We start from the raw sequence: 17,031 nt of genomic DNA on the forward strand, positions 1-17,031 counted from the left end.
ATTGAATTAGATCGTAAGAATCCGGTGGACGTTATCTATCTGGATTTCTCCAGCGCATTTGACAGGGTGCCGATTAGAAGGTTACTTCATAAAATGGAACACTTTGGTGTTCGAGGCCGTCTACTTGGCTGGATGGAGACATTCCTTTGCGGACGTTCCTTTTCGGTCAAGGTTGGTGCTGCGCGCTCTTCATTCAGGCCAGCTTCGAGTGGTGTTCCTCAAGGCTCAGTTTTAGGCCCTCTACTGTTCCTGCTATACGTCTCTGAGTTGCCCAGCCTGATATCGTCCACTAGTGCTTGCTATGCCGATGACATGAAATTCTTCAACAACCCGTTTGAATTTAGTAGTGTCCTACAAAATGATTGTGATGCCATATTGAGGTGGACTGAAGAATGGATGTTACCCCTCAATCTCGCGAAGTGTCGAGTGTTACATCTTGGTCGAAACAACCCCAGAATGAAGTATTATTTAGATGGATATCTGATAGAATCTTGCGACTCACACAATGATTTGGGTGTTGTAGTGGATAGCAACCTAACATGGAGTTCACATATATTGCACTGTACAACCAAGGCCAAGAAATCCCTGTACATGGTTCAAAGATGCTTCAATCGGTGTAGCTGCCAGACCTTGTCTTCTCTATATAAGACTTACATACGTCCGATACTGGAGTTTGCTGGACCGGTGTGGCATCCTACTTTCAGGCAGGATGAACTTCTGTTGGAGCAGGTGCAGCGGAGGGCGACCCGGATTCCTTTTGGCAATGTAAGACCAAGTTATGAGGAACGGTTATCCATGATGAAACTGGATAAATTCACAGACCGAAAGCTTAGGGGCGATATGATCACTGCTTTCCGAGCTATAAGAGGGTTCTTTGGGGTGGATTTATCCTCGCTTTTCACCTTCAATAGGAATCAACTGAGGGGACACCACTATAAATTGAGGAGAGAGCAATTCTTCATCCGAGGACGGGAATATTTCCTAACGAACAGAGTGTTCCTGCTTTGGAATGGGCTACCCTCCGGGATAGTGAACGCTTCTAGTGTGAACGTCTTCAAGAATAGGTGGGATGCGTGGAGGCGTGAATGATGATTGGCCAAGACATTTTCTTTTGTTTGTTCTTTTTTCTCAACTTGTGATTTTTTTTTTTTTTTTTTTTGTTGGGGAGAATATTTATTAATTTTTTTTTTATTTTCTGTTTACAGGAGTGTGAATTTTTTTATTTTCCTTTGCATTGAGTTATATAGATTTGTCTCAACTCATTTGTACACTATAATAATAATAATAATAATAATTCATTTAAATTCATTTCAGCATATTCAAACTCTCATACATATTAGGCCAATTAAAAAAATGCCCGGTCTGATGCACAAATGGCTGTGCTAGTATCAAATCCATGACTTTTAGTTAGCACCAACCCTCAAACGATACGTGTCAAAATTTGACAACAGTCCGACCATTAGTTTGAGAGAAACTGCGGTGTGAGTGTAACTACTTTTGTTATTTGAAAAAAGATGGGAAAAAAAAGAATTTAGTGTGCTGATAAAATATTGCTTTTGGAAGGAAAAAAATACAGTTGAAGCAAAATCTTGGCTTGATGAAGAGTTTCCGGGGTCTGCACTAGGAGAATCAACCTTCATGATTGGTATGCTAAGTTTAAACGTGGTGAAATGAGCACCATAGTCGGCGAACGCAGTGGATGCCCAAAAGAGGCTGTCACCGACGAAAAATTCGAAAAAGTTCACAAAATAATTTTGAATGACCGTAAAGTGAAGTTGATCGAGATAATGTGAAGATATCATCTGAACGTATACATCATATCATTCACGAATATTTGCATATGAGGAAGCTGTGTGCAAAATGGGTGCCGCGCGAAATCATAATCGATCAAAAGCGTGTTAATGATTCTGAGCAGTGTTTGAAGCTGTTTAAGTGCAATAAACCGGAATTTTTGCGTCGATATTTGGCAATGGATGAAACATGGCTCCATCATTTCACTCCGGAGTCCAATCGACAGTCAGCTGAGTGGACTGCACACGATGAACCGAATCAGAAGCGAGGAAAAACACAACAGTCAGCTGGCAAGATTATGGCATCAGTATTCTGGGATGCGAAAGGTATAATATTCATTGATTACTTCCAAAACGGCCAGACCATGAGCAGCGATTATGATATAGCGTTATTGTTGAATCGTTAAAAACGGCCTCATTGGAGGAAATAAAGGTGCTGATTTATCAAGACAATGCGCCTCGTCACAAATCAATGAAAACAATAGCAAAATTGCATGAATTGCGCTTCGAATTGCTTCTGCATCCACCGCATTCGCCAGATCTGACCCCGAGCGCCTTTTTCCTTTTCTCACACCTCAAAAGAATGCTCGCTGGAAAGGAATTTTGCGCCAATGAAGAAGTAATCGCCGAAACTGAGGCCTATTTTGAAGCGAAAGACAAATCGTACAACAAAAATGGTATCGAAAAGTTGTAAGAACAGAGTTAAGAGCAATTTGGACTAAACCAACGTTTCGTCTTTAGACTTCATCAAGGCTACACAAAAATAATTAGAACGAGTACCTATCAGTTGAAGTGGCAAATATGTATAAGTAACAAATAATAGTGTCGAAATTTAAGATATTAACTTATCAAGTTCAATATTGGAAATTAACATTGAACCTCGCATTGAACGACATAAACACTAAAAACCCTATTATAAAATTGCAGTTAACGCCAGAACAAACTGTTGAATGAGTAATGATTATAATACAGATACAGATGTCATGTGCTAACAACATATTTATTGGTTGTGGAACTCACGATATCTATCTAACAAATTAGCATATACTGAACTTATATCTTGTGTATCGTTGTATCGATCCTAAAATCAATAATTATTGACTGTTTAATTTAGTTTCATGAAAATCATTTCGCTGGTGTTCATTGTCTTTCTATTTATTTATTTTCATTCATTTCAAACATAATTTTACAAATCATCAATCATGAATATGTGAACTATTTGTTTTATAATTCACTATCTTAGGTTTTTGGGGTCGAACGTATGATCTTCTGTATAAAATGATGTTCTACAAGGGAGTTGTATTTTCCTCATCTCTGAATTTCTTATCACAATTATATTGAATTAATGTTGTTGTTAAGAGTTTTGTTCGTCCTATGTAGCATTTTGACCATTCCAGACAAGATATTTTATATTCCACATGAGATTAGTTATCTGAAGGTGTTGAATCTTTTAATTCAGAAAATAGAGTATGTGTGGTTTTCAGATTATAAAATGCCAATTTTATTGTTGTTGATTTTCCTTTGAGGGCTCGAGCGATATTACGAGTATGATTGAGATGGAAAGGAAAAGAAATCGAAAGTATAGATTTCGTTGGTCAATCATTCACAAGTGACTTGGGATAGTTATTCATTTTCAAAAATTCTTCAACTATCGTCAAATTCTCTTCGTGAATTTAATTGAAACCGAGATGGACCGATCTTGAAGTATGTGATTCATAATTCACTGAATGTCCAGAACTAGAGGGCTTCATATAACAACTTGTTAACAGATATCCATTTTTCTTTCCTAACTTCCAAAAAATCCTTTGACCTTTCTTTTATCATGGTAAACTGGATGCGTGAATGAAAACTGATAATAATTCACCTGCACTATTGGATGAAATTACTAATATAGTGTCATCCACATAGAGCCAGGTAAAGGCGACTGTGAATGTCACTTTCTTAAGACATTGGTGGGCGATTTCAGTGATTATAAAGTTTACCAACAATGGACTAACGGAATTATCCATCCTAGAACCATCGATCTGTAACTAAAAGTGTTCATGTCGTTTTATCTCAGCTTTTATACTTTTAACAAATAACACATGAACTTGTTGAACAAATATTTTAAACCTCTACTTTGTTATCTGTTACTACACATATTTGTCACTTCAACTCATACCTAATTTGTTTGTTTTTTCCTAGTTTTTCTGAAGACTTGATAAATACACGACACGTTGGTTTAGTCAAAATTGGTTGCCTGATTTCAATGGTCCTAACCCTATAATTGGAATCCAATTGAATGAAGATTTTGGCAATATCTCATCACATATTCCTAAAATTTCGAGAGCAAAATCCCACGATAATAGAGAAACAACTGTAAACATAAAACTAACTTTTATTTTGAGGTGAATTTATGTCTTATTACAAGTAACAATCCGTTTAATGAATTTATAGCCTGAGCCCGTGGACACCAATCCTAGTTCATAGTATAAAAGTTGAAAGTTTTAAAAGGTAATGTCTCCAATGGGGCCACTTAAAATTAATGCAGATCTTCGTGGTTTTGGCAGATAGCGGATGTAAAAGATGGTTAAAATATAGAACCAATTGAGTCATAAATATAAAAGTTGAAATTTATATATGTTATTAAAATATTATTTCAAAATGACAGACACTTTGCATAATGGAAAGTCCTCGACAGTCACCCCAAAGCTAACAAATTTAAGGGGCAATTTACGTTATTATAAGTATAAAAGCTGAAATTTACGTATGTTCTTTGGACAACTAAGTATGCAAGGGTCTTTATAAATTAATGTTATATCGCAGTAGCTTTTGAAATATTTTTTCACGCCTCTCACTGAGAGTGCCAACTATATATCATAGAATTTTGAATTATCATGGAATTGACAGCCATGTCAATTGAATGTATTGTTGATTTTCAATCAAATTCCGTGAGCACTCTGATTCCAATCTCGTCAAAGTTATTGAAATCTATAATGGCTTATGATTTTGGACAAAACACATTTATTGTGACGTCTTTTTATCGCCACGGTACATTTACCAATGCAAATGGATTTGTTCAGTATGGGCGTGTGAAAATGAATATCTGGCGAAATATCCCGATGTTCAGATTTTAGATTTTTCTCTAAAAGCACAACCTACGTCATTGGTGTTGTAATACAGATTTATCCAGTCTAGGGACGTCAACAAAGGGAACTAGATAGGAAGACCTCATGTTTCTGAAGAGTTTCTTGAAGATCTCAGATCCCGAGTTGATTAAAATCTTCAAATATTAAAAAAAAGCCTCTTGCCACAAAGTTTCCAAAAATAAATTTAATTTGTAATCTTACAGAATCAGTACTTCTTGTACAGTAATTTCTGCCAATAGATATTCCACGTCATCTGGATTACTGCCATTATGGTTTTCATAATCCAGATGAGCCTTGGTTAAGTCTATCGAGATAGGTGGATTCCCAAAACTAAAAATCTTGTAGATACGAGAATCCTGCGAGGATGAAATTGTGAATCTCATTGAGACTCCTCTACATTCCCAAAAAGTTGATGTGTCGTCGGCAGTTTCTCGTTGTCGAATATATCGACCATTTTCAAAGTTCTATTGATGCAAAAGAATTTTCCTAGAACCAATCATGAAGGAGCTAGGCGTTGAAGAATCCAGCTGGAATATTTTCAAATATAACAAAGTATAAATACGTTAATGAAAGAAAAATTCCCAAAAATACAACAAAGAGTCACAAATAGGTATATTTGGGGAATATTTATGGATTTTTGATGTGAACGAGAATATGAATTGAATGAACATAGGAACTTAGAGAAATTGTCGTTGATACTAAAAGACCAGGCGGTCAATAATAATAATAATAATAATAATAAGAGAGTTTATTCAAGAAATATAAATACATTAAACAAACTCTAAACTACTGTAGAGTTATTTTTTTACATTAACTGTGCACAGTGCTAACATAAATATTTTTCTTTAATTCTGCCACAAAATATATGTTTTTCTAATTATATACACTCCCATAAATCGTGTTATCCATCGTAGATACGAGCCTGCATTTGTGAAAATCGAAGATCATGTAACGGTTTTTTTTCTTTTTTTTCTTTGTCAAGTCCGGGTATGTGTCAAATCCATTTTGTATTAATGTCGAAATCGAGTATTTTATAAAGTTTTTTGATTAATTATTTCATGTAATTTTGTTCTATCAAATTTCATAATCCATTTTTTCATTTCTAGTTTGAAAGATCTCTTATTTTTTAGTTTAGTTATTTCATCGGGTACTAAAGGGTATAGTCTTGGGGCTATGTAGTCGCAGCATCCTTGACCAAGCCTTTTCTTTGATCTTGGGCGTTCAAAATTTCTATCAGCTGCTCTGGTACGATATCGGTGATCCTTCTTTTTTATATGAATTTTTCCCTCAAAGATGTTCATAATGATCTTCAGCGCAAATATCTGCCTAATATCGGGTACTTTGGCTAGTTCATAGAGTTGTTTAGTTGGGAATATTTTTGGCTTACCGTGTATTATCTTGAGAAAATACTTCTGTAGTACATCTAGTCTTTTCTTGTGACTGTCCAGAACCCCACCCCAACCAATCACGCCATATGACAACTGAGGCTGGACGAGAGCATTATATAGCATATTTAGGTGTTTAGTACTATTGATATTCATTCTTATATGTTTGAATTTGTACAATATACCACGTAGTTTCCTCGTTAAATAAATCATGTGCTGGTCCCACTTTAGGTGTTTGTCGATTTCAATGCCCAAATATTTCACGGAATCTGCTTTGGGTATAACTAACTCTTCGTTGATATGCAAGTTTTCCAGATCTTCAGCTCCAGATTTACCCGATGTAAATGGTAAGTACTTCGTCTTACTTTGATTTAAGGTGAGTTTATTTAGTTGTAACCATTTATATATCTTCACCAAATCTATCTTCACTCTTTCCTCCAGATGCGACCATGATTCTCCCTCGTATATAACCACAGTGTCATCAGCGAAACCTATAAACTATCCCTCACCTCTCATCTCCAGTAGACTATTTATGTATATGAGAAAGAGAAGTGGTCCAAGAACCGTGCCCTGTGGAACTCCAAAAGTAATCGTCCTTTCTTCACTCAGTTTATTATTTACCATTACTATTTGTTTTCTGTTTGTAAGATAGCTTCTGACCAGGTCGTGCATTAATCCGCGGAATCCGTAGTTATACATTTTTTCTAAAAGTTTTTCATGGCTTACCGTGTCAAAAGCCTTCGCAAGATCAACAAATACAGCCAAAGTTGGGATATTTGTATCTATATTTTCATATAACCTAGTTGTTAAATATGAGAAAAACAGACGAGACCGAATATAAAGAAGCAGCAGTGAAGACAATGAGGAACGATTTGTGCAAACTCCAGCAAAAAAGTAGATAATATAATGACTATAACATTATGATTGACCCGTTTAACAATATAGTATTTGAATCAGCCCGAGATGCCCACGATGCAATAGTGATAGATGATCTATAGTAGAGAACAACTACGAATCTCATGTTTAGTAAAATTTCGATTAAGTCATAAATTTTTTTGTCGAAAAATGTTACGTCGAATATTCCTCGGGCATTTACAAGAACCTCATAATTTAGTGACAAAATTCTCAAGTAATGAGCTCTCGATTGTCATTAATTTATCTCGTCTAGGGATATTACTACTGATAATAACAAGAAGGATTATTTTCACCCGGTAATAAATAAGATAGGAGAGCAAATCAAACTTAATAGCTCAATAGGTTGTGGAAAATTTGGCGAATTAAAACTACTGTCAAAAGCTCATTGAACTTTAGTAATTTACAAGTTTTGAGAGTTTCATGTGCCATAGTTATTTCGAAGTAGAATACAATGTAAGTGAATACAGTAAAATTTAAAAGTAAAGTTTGTGTTGCTACACTCAGAGTAAGAATTGGAATCTCCTAAAATGATATTCCTCTGGGCCTGTCAATGCCCGAAGTGTTCCCCCTGCGTTCCCGTATCCTTTTCCTGATGGTGGTAGGTGTAGATGTGATAGAATGGAGACAGGTCCGTATTATGCATAAAACCTATTTTGACAATCTTGATCCTGAACTTCTATTGGAGAAAATCATACATAACCTGAATAAGAAAGATCTGAAAGAGGTGAACCGTATAAAATCCTTATCGAACCGACCTGAAAAATACTCTTACTATAAACCGATTCCCGACAGAGACGAGAACTAACTGAAAATAATAAATAATAATATTGTTACGAGTGAATTCAATATTCATACTGAAATTTCCTTCAAGAAGTCGGATAAATTTACTCTCTACCTATTCGTTAGTTGAGGCAACATGCCTACACAAATGAATCTTCTTACATAGACAAGTTCATGGAACAATATCGAGACTGTATAATTTCCTTTAAATTGATTAATTGATTTTTCGCATCAGAAACAATATTTTTCGTTCTAGAACGAACTGTCGAGCTGAAACACAGTATGAGCATTTTAAAAATTACTTGCCGTCTTTTATGAACCCAAATTTGGTAGTCTTATTTAAACGCTCTGTATATCAGAATCTTATGATCCTTATGTCACCTACAAAAACTTTAAATAGGTTCTTTTCAGAGAATAAAATTTTGAAACAGTACATGTCGTACTTTGCGCTTCAGATTTTTTTTTCGAAAATTGGTTGGCTAATGATGGCCAAAATTGTGATTTAGTTCTGGCGTAATAATAATATTAAATCATTACAAAGAAAAAATAATTCATTGTAAATTCAATGAAGATTTGGTGGGAATCCAGTTCTTCAGATTTTAAGATGAGCGTATCCCAGTAAAGCTAACATAATCACTTTGGAATTTACGATTTTGTTTGGCCATAATTTTAAGCGATTTTTACCCAAATGAAGACTCATTTGCGCTTCAATTGTGAGATAAATTGCGCGTTCTGCTAGCTAAGAGGGAACACTAGCTCGTGGCTGCTCAGTTCAAAACGGAATGAGAGAAATTTCTTCTTACAAATCACCGATTTTCACATAATTTCCTTGAACAATAATCTTCATTGTATGAAGTGAATATTTTCAATTTGCGGATAAATGAAATTTTGGTAACTTTTCTATTTTTCGCAAAAAAATTGTATGTGATATACGTACTTTGTACAAAGCAATGATATATTTTTGAATATTCGTGAGAAAGAGACTCAACAATAGTAATTTACGTAACAAGTCCGGAAAATAGGGTTTTTTTGGACGAATAGACAAAATTCCAGGACGAGCATAAGCGAGTCCTGGAAGTCTGTGAGTCCAAAAAAACCATTTTCGGGCGTGTTGCGTACAATATTTTTTTGGCAACCGTGTAGAATAACACTATCGCTGCTGCTTTCCATATTTTATTGCGATTGCGATTAAAAAACATGCAAATTTTTGACAACTAATTTCATATGAACTGTCACCCGTTATCTCGGTTGCTATGGTAATGATCAACTGCATTTATTAAAAATATACCTACCAAGATTTTCATATTCACAATGACACGAACGACGTGATTTTTTTCCGGCCTAGTCCGGGAAGTACGTACTTTCTGGACTAGGCCGGGAAATGCTACTTTCTCAGAGAAGAAGCGTCCAGGAAGTGAGCACTTCCCGGACGGTTGCCGAAAAAAAACATTACAAAAGAGGTAAAACTATAATTCCGTGAAAAAATAATCTACCGTCTTGAAGTGCTGATTTAAACTTATTCGCTCAAAGAACAAAAGAAAATGAAGTGAATGTGCAACTTCGTATACATCGTAAAAAGTTTGGTCATCGCAGAAGAGCTTGAGGAAAAATGGATAAGGTACCAAAGTTTAATTGATACGCAAAAAGCCACGTGCTGGTAACCCCTCTCACCGTTAAGCTGGTAGAACCAACAGGCTAATCGATATTTTATGATGGACAATCTGATTACACCATTATTTTGGACTCACGTTCGACCCACTGCTAAATTTCTGGAATTATGGTTTTCGAAAAAAATCCTAGATGCTGCTTGTTTTACCCGACCAGCATCATGCTATCATAAAGATACTCCTTCACTTACACAATAATATTAGGCTTTATACAGGCAAATTTATTACCCAATTACGAAATTTGTTGATCTTCAGTCTAACGAGAAATCATGAATTCTAATAGATTCGCCTTAACAGTCAGTACCAAATGCAAATAGAATGTTTGTATATGAAAAAATATGATCTCAGCATGCTTTCTATAACCTTCTTCTCAGTAGGAAGGTACATTAATTTTAGAGAAAAATTATTGTTCTTTCATGAATTCTTCTTGGTGCATTTTCATCACTTAAATTTATTTGATCATCACTACCACTACTGGAACTAAATCTCAATAGTGGATCCATGAACAATTTCTATATATCTTCCCGTCTATTCATTTTATGTCATAACGTTCAAAACGAGATGCTCATTAGAAAATTAATAATTTTTTCTACATTTATGCAAAAAGCAAAACTTTATTGAACTATATTTAGTGGAAAAAGAAGTTCTTTATTGCACTAGTGCAATAAAGTTTTTATTGCACTCATCTGTCATTCCACTTCAACGTGCTGTCATCATGACAAACATAAACGTTCAAACCCACTACATATTTATCAGATATGCTGTGAGATTGGCAATACGTTTCAAACACTTACATATTTTATATTATTTTGTATTAATGTTAGCAGCCAGAAATACACAAACAATGCCTTTCCGAGAATAACTCCTTAATCAAAACTGATCCGATTTGTAATAATAAAGTATTCAAGTTGCGCTTTTCATTTTCCTACACCTAGTGCCGCACCTCAATAAATCATTTTTTGCTTTTTGCATGAACGTAGAAAAAATGTTGTATGCAACTCGTGCAAAAATTGTTTATTGCACTCGACGTGAAATTGTCTGACGAGGCCGTTAGGCCGAGTTGGACAACACGTCGAGTGCAATAAACAATTTTACACAAACAATACACAATACACAAACAATGCCTTTCCGAGAATAACTCCTTAATCAAAACTGATCCGATTTGTAATAATAAAGTATTCAAGTTGCGCTTTTCATTTTCCTACACCTAGTGCCGCACCTCAATAAATAATTTTTTGCTTTTTGCATGAACGTAGAAAAAATGTTGTATGCAACTCGTGCAAAAATTGTTTATTGCACTCGACGTGTTGTCTAACTCGGCCTAACGGCCTCGTCAGACAATTTCACGTCGAGTGCAATAAACATTCACTTTTTGCACTTGTTGCATAAATAAATATTATTTGAAAATATAACCCTCCAATACTCGAAGGAATATTTTTGAATCTATCTAGAAGAAGAAGAATGACAAGTAATCTGAATGTGTTCTTTCGTCGAATTTCAAACTAATCACAAATAATCTTGAAGATAAGATGAGTTGAAGTAAGTTCAGATGACTCAGATGATGTTTTATATTAGTTCGTAAGAACGCTAGTATTAATTCTTCTCATCGGTATCACAGATGATCTTGCAATTTCAGATGACAATACGCAAAGAAAAGAACACAGTTCAACCAGTCTACCCCAAGTCGAACAACCATGAAGTCGAATGAAAATTCCACCTGAACACAGGTCAGATCTTGGCTACTGATCAATTCCGTTCGAATTCCCATCTCGTTTTGGATGCCTGATTGCAGCTGCGAACTTTCCCGAGCATGCATTCTCACTTTATATTTCGCTCAGTTGTAAATTCGGCAACTAAACTTTTCCCCGTAAACCTGTCAACGCAACGGAGGAAATGAGATTATTCAATTTCGCTATCGGAGTCGAGATTTGTCCCCGACAGGTTTTTGGTGGTGAGAGGGGGTGCTGCAAAACGGATTGCGGGTGTTCATTGTGATTCAATAGCAGGCGTAGCATGCTACGCGTCATAATATTCAGATAAAATTAAGTCCTTCGTTGACGTTTCTGTATCTGTTCTACCATTGATTGCCATTGATTTTGAATTGTGCTATGATGCCTCATGATACGAATAGCAACGCCACTATAAGTCAGTGGCGGCTTGTCCTATGAGGCAGTACCTCACCAAATAAATTACCAAAATAATTCTGGAAATTGCACTCATTAATCGAATATTTCATTAATCCATTTCAACCTCAATTTCACACCATTCGGTACGGCACTGGATCTCTGTTCCATAATATCCATCTCAATCTCACGATCCTTGTAATGGGTGTTTTTTCGAGGTATATAACTTTAAGTTGGCATTACAGTTCAAGATGGCGATCGATTTAACAGCTGTCAAGTGATTTATTCTCAGTTTGGTTTGGCAATTCAGCATCAATAAAATCACGTCTGAACAACGCTTGTAAATAGTGCAATTTTATTTCGAAAATAATGGTTCTGTGCGGAATACGTATCGCGCACTACGTCCATTAGCGATGAAGCGCACTTCTGGTTGAATGGCTACGTCCACAAACAAAACTGCCGCATTTGGAGTGAAGCTAATCCTCAAGTGTATGTCGAAACACCATTACATCCAGAAAAACTGACTGTTTGGTGCGCTTTATGGGCTGGTGAAATCTTTGGTACGTACTTCTTCAAAAACGATGATGGCCAGAACGTTACAGTCAAGGGTGATCGGTATAGAGCCATGATTACTAACTTTTTCATTCCTGAATTGAACAACCATGATGTCCAGGAGCTGTGGTTCCAACAAGACGGCGCAACATGTCACACAGCTCGTGCCACAATCGATTTATTGAAAGACACGTTTGGTGACCGCCTAATTTCAAGTTTTGGACCTGTGAATTGGCTTCCAAGATCTTGTGATTTAACACCGCTAGACTACTTTCTGTGGGGCTATGTAAAGTCATTGGTCTATGCGGATAAGCCACACACCCTTGACCATTTGGAAGACAACTTTCGCAGTGTTATTGCCGATATACGGCCACAAATGTTGGAAAAAATCATCGAAAATTGGACGTCCAGATTGGATTACATCAGAGCCAGCCATGGCAGTCATATGCCAGAAATCATATTCAAAATGTAATGCCACAAGATTATCTTGCGGATAAATAAAATTCATGTCAATCGAATAATCCATCGTTTTTCGTTAAGAAAATCCATCGTTGTTTTATTGCAATTTAAAGTTCTATAGCTCTAAAAAAACACCCTTTATATTTTTCTCACTTCCTCTTTAAGAAGTAAACGGTTTGCGGCATGCCTAACGCGCTTCCTTAACTAGCATGGGAACGGCGAGAAATCGAGAATATTTCTACGCCTTTGGAAGCGTAAAAAAATAGGCGTCCAAAAATAGATTTGACGCATGCCGATGCTGCAGGGCGAACTGCAATTATTCTGCACTATTTTTAATAATTCAGCAACAATTTTCGATTCATTCCAATGAAGATAAATTATACATAAAGAAGTAAAACGACCTGTTACAGATCTAAGCAAATGTCTTTTGACAAATAATAATAATAATAATGATAAAGTTTATTCGAGAACTTCAACAAATAAACATAGTTTGTCACAAAGGTAATATATACTGACAGAGTATATTAACCTGTACGTGATACTTAATTAATTTTACATTCTAAAACTGTTCTGCAAAGAAAGGAAACAAAATTTACAAAATCTAAAAAAGTACAAGTGAAGAATTGGATGCTTCGAACCCAGATACTACCATCCATCACCATATGAAAGGACCCGAAATACAGGAAGTCTCATTCGGTATTCCATGCCAATGCCAGGATTTTGTTGTCTCTAATCGGGTAAGTGTGCGTCTTATTTGGTTTAATATTGTCATCATAGGGTATAATTGTCATGTTTTGGGTAAGTTTATTTTTTGTTTATCACGTTGCTAATGATAGATCTGGTTTCACCATTAAGCCACATTTTTAAACGTTTCTTGAATAGTCTAATACTTTTTTCTTCCTTTAGGTGTTCAGGGATTATGTTGAAAATTTTTGGGGCCAAGTAGGCATGGCTTCTCTGTCCCACACTTTTACTACATCTTGGTGCTTGGTAAGTATAATCTTTTGTCCTGGTTCCGTAATCATGTTGAGGTATTTTCACAGGTATCTTACCCAACTTGATGTCCATAATGAGTTTCAGAGCATATAATTGCCTTACATCGTGTACTCCTGCCAATTCAAATAGTTGCTAACTAGAAAAAGTACGTTTTTTTTATATGTAATTTTTAGTATCCATTGCTGAATTGTTTCTAATCCTCTTAAGTGGCTCTGACAAGCTCCACCCCATCCAACTATTCCATAACTAATTTGTGATGCCACCAGAGCCTGGTAAAATATCTTTAAATATTTGATGTCGTTTATCAGATTGCGTAAGTGTTCAGACTTGGATAGCAATCCTCTTATTTTATTAGTTAAATTTTTATATGTTTGTCCCATTTCAGCTGCTGGTCTATTGTGACTCCTAGGTATTTAATTTCTTTTGTTTCAGCTACGGAAGTGTTATCATCAATTTGAAGGGTTCCCATGTTCGGTAGGCCAGGAGAATAGGAGGTAAAAACCATATACTTTGTTTTAACGAGATTTAAGGTGAGTTTATTGTTTTTGAACCAATTGCTTATTTCACCAAAATCACTTTCGGCTTTTTGTTTCAGTCCTTCCCATGTATCGGCCTGATATTGAAAAACTGCATCGTCAGCATCTTTAGATTCCTTCAGTTTTAGCAATCCATTTATATAAATAAGAAAGAGGACCGGCCCGAGGACCGTTCCTTGTAGAACACCATATGTAACAGTTTCCTCCGAGCTCCTAATCCCTCCAACTTCCACAATCTGTTTCCTGTTTGTCAAATAACTTTTTAGGATACCATATATTGGTCCTCTAAACCCGTATTTTTTCATCTTTTCAAGTAGTCGGGTATGACAGACCGTGTCAAACGCTTTACACAAGTCCACAAATATACACAGTGAAGGAATTTTTTTGTCTAGATTTTCATATAGTTTTCCGGTTAATTTTCTGATAGCATCTTCTGTAGATTTTCCTTCAATAAATCCAAATTGTTTTTCATCAATTATTTTATACTTTCTCAGGAAATCTACCATACGCGTTTTAATGATCTTCTCAATTATTTTCGCTATGTTCGAAATAAGGGAAATTGGCCTGTAATTCATTACTTGTTTACGATCACCGCTCTTATAAAGAGGTTTGATTATACCTAATTTTAATAAATCAGGATAGCATCCATCTTCAAAACATTTATTGATTAAGTATGATAGCGGTCTTGATATCTCTGTTTTAATTTCTTTTAGTGTCTCGGATTTTATCAAGTCCGGACCTGGAAGTTCAAATTTGCGTAGCTAGACGCGATATTTTTGTAGAGTATGATACATTATTGAATTTGTAATTTTTTTCTTTATCACCCCATAAGGAGAACCAATATGGCGTCCATCTATAATTGACTATCGCGTCTCTGAAATAAAGGAATGTAAAAAAATCTGACGACACCATTAGAATCTATATATAGGATAGTGGCTACAAACCGAATGTATCTCCAGAAGCAAATGAGTTATACAGAAAAAAGTTCTCGAGAACCATTCTAGATATTTTGGATCTGTTAACACTAACACACTTATCCCTAAATAACGCAACTTTTAGTAATTTGAGCCACCCTGTATCTCTAACGGTTTACGATATCCCTGTAGTGCCCCTCTAAATAGTTCTAACCCTGTACATTATCATCAATTAAGTCATATAAGTAATACAATTTTTAATAATGATTATTGAAACTGACAAAGTGAAGTGCACTAGATAAACTTTGTAAGTAAACCTAAAATATATACCTATGTATGTAGGATCCAGTTTATTGTTCCCTGTAAATAATTGAGATGGTCAACCGGATGCTTGGAGACCTATTAGTCTCTTCAAGTGCCAAGGGCATGACAAATTCAATGAATTTACAGGGAACGAATTGTTATTGTATATAATGTGAAAAGGATGTGTTATTCTTCGGGGTGTCGAAGAATGTGTTATGTCGGTTGTAAAACTTAAGAGATTTATGGGGTTGGGAAAGGTTCGAAGACAACACGATCGTGCCAGATGTGTTTCATATGTTTTTCTCAGGTTCTAGTCCATCTAGAATATTCGGTTTCCTGGAATCCGCGAAGATCTTTGGGGGCGGTACGGCAAAAGCCCTGATTGGACTAGGGGGATGGTACCTTCCCCTAAGGGTGTGGTCAAACCGAGAGAGGTCTATATTCGAAAGAGGGTAGTTCCAATCGAGAGAGAAGAAGTCAAGATTAAACCAAAGACGGGTACAGACGGTACAGTTTAACTCAAATCAACGACGAGTAAAGAACAAGTTCGGTCGGTCAACTTAAGACGTACGACGTAAAAACGGTTCGCGGACTAGATTAAGACGAGTCGCGAACAAATCAAAGACGAGACGACCGAAAACTTGAAGATCGACGAAGACGTGATACACGAAGACGTTTCGAGTAATTAAACTAGAGTTAAAGACGAAATTCAGTACCGTAGTGAGAAACTTGTTAATTAAGACGTAATTAAGATCTTCTCAATACTGAGTTTGTACTGTATAATTGTGGCTTTGTAAATAGATGTGAATAATTCAAAAGAGTTTAATTATTACAAATCCAACAAAGTCACGGAGAAAAAGACGAAAGGCCAGGTAATCGAATCATACCTCTAGACGATCGAATAACCAAGCCTACATGTATATTACAAAAATATTTTTTTATAATATGCCTCACCATCTTATACTGTCACGAGATGCCACTGCTATACGTTATCAAAATAGTATTGCGACTTGGTATACAAAATGGCTAGCAATGAGAAACACGCGAATATAAACGCTCCTAATAAAACTTTAGAATATTTCAAGAAAAAAGTGAAAAACCTTGTAATGTGTGAAAAATGAGAAAACCAATTACTCCCAACCTGCGGCAACTCAAGACACAGAAGGACTGAAGGAGATGACGCAAACCCAAACAACAATTCGATAAACTAGAGTTTATTTCCTAAATAAACTACTCGTAGAGACGGAATTCTATCAAATTAACGGATAGATATTTAGTACATATTTTATCCGGTACCCTAATGGTGAAACGGAAAAAAGTTAACCAACGCCGTTATTTAGCATCTTCTGTCTACATTCAATTATTTACTCCTCGATATACTATCTATGTTTTACATAAAAAATTAAAATTCAAACAGCTCCTTCTGGGTGTTGCAGTTTCTTTGTCAGTGAGTATATATTAGGACAAAAGTACACGTGCTCCA

General features: G+C 35.8%; 1 protein-coding gene and 1 long non-coding RNA gene across 4 annotated transcripts in view; one reads left to right on the top strand and one right to left on the bottom strand.

Annotated features, from left to right (window-relative positions):
- LOC123680559 (protein-tyrosine sulfotransferase) overlaps window positions 1–17,031 on the bottom strand; it is a 366,815-nt gene that overhangs the window by 200,490 nt on the left and 149,294 nt on the right. The window lies entirely within an intron of this gene.
- On the top strand, window positions 13,482–14,067 carry LOC123680579. The gene is made up of 3 exons (XR_006747532.1): window positions 13,482–13,536; window positions 13,706–13,789; window positions 13,843–14,067. It is a non-coding gene; the product is annotated as an uncharacterized LOC123680579 (long non-coding RNA).

Source organism: Harmonia axyridis, chromosome 5 (assembly GCF_914767665.1).
Source record: "Harmonia axyridis chromosome 5, icHarAxyr1.1, whole genome shotgun sequence".
Classification (NCBI taxonomy): domain Eukaryota; kingdom Metazoa; phylum Arthropoda; class Insecta; order Coleoptera; family Coccinellidae; genus Harmonia; species Harmonia axyridis.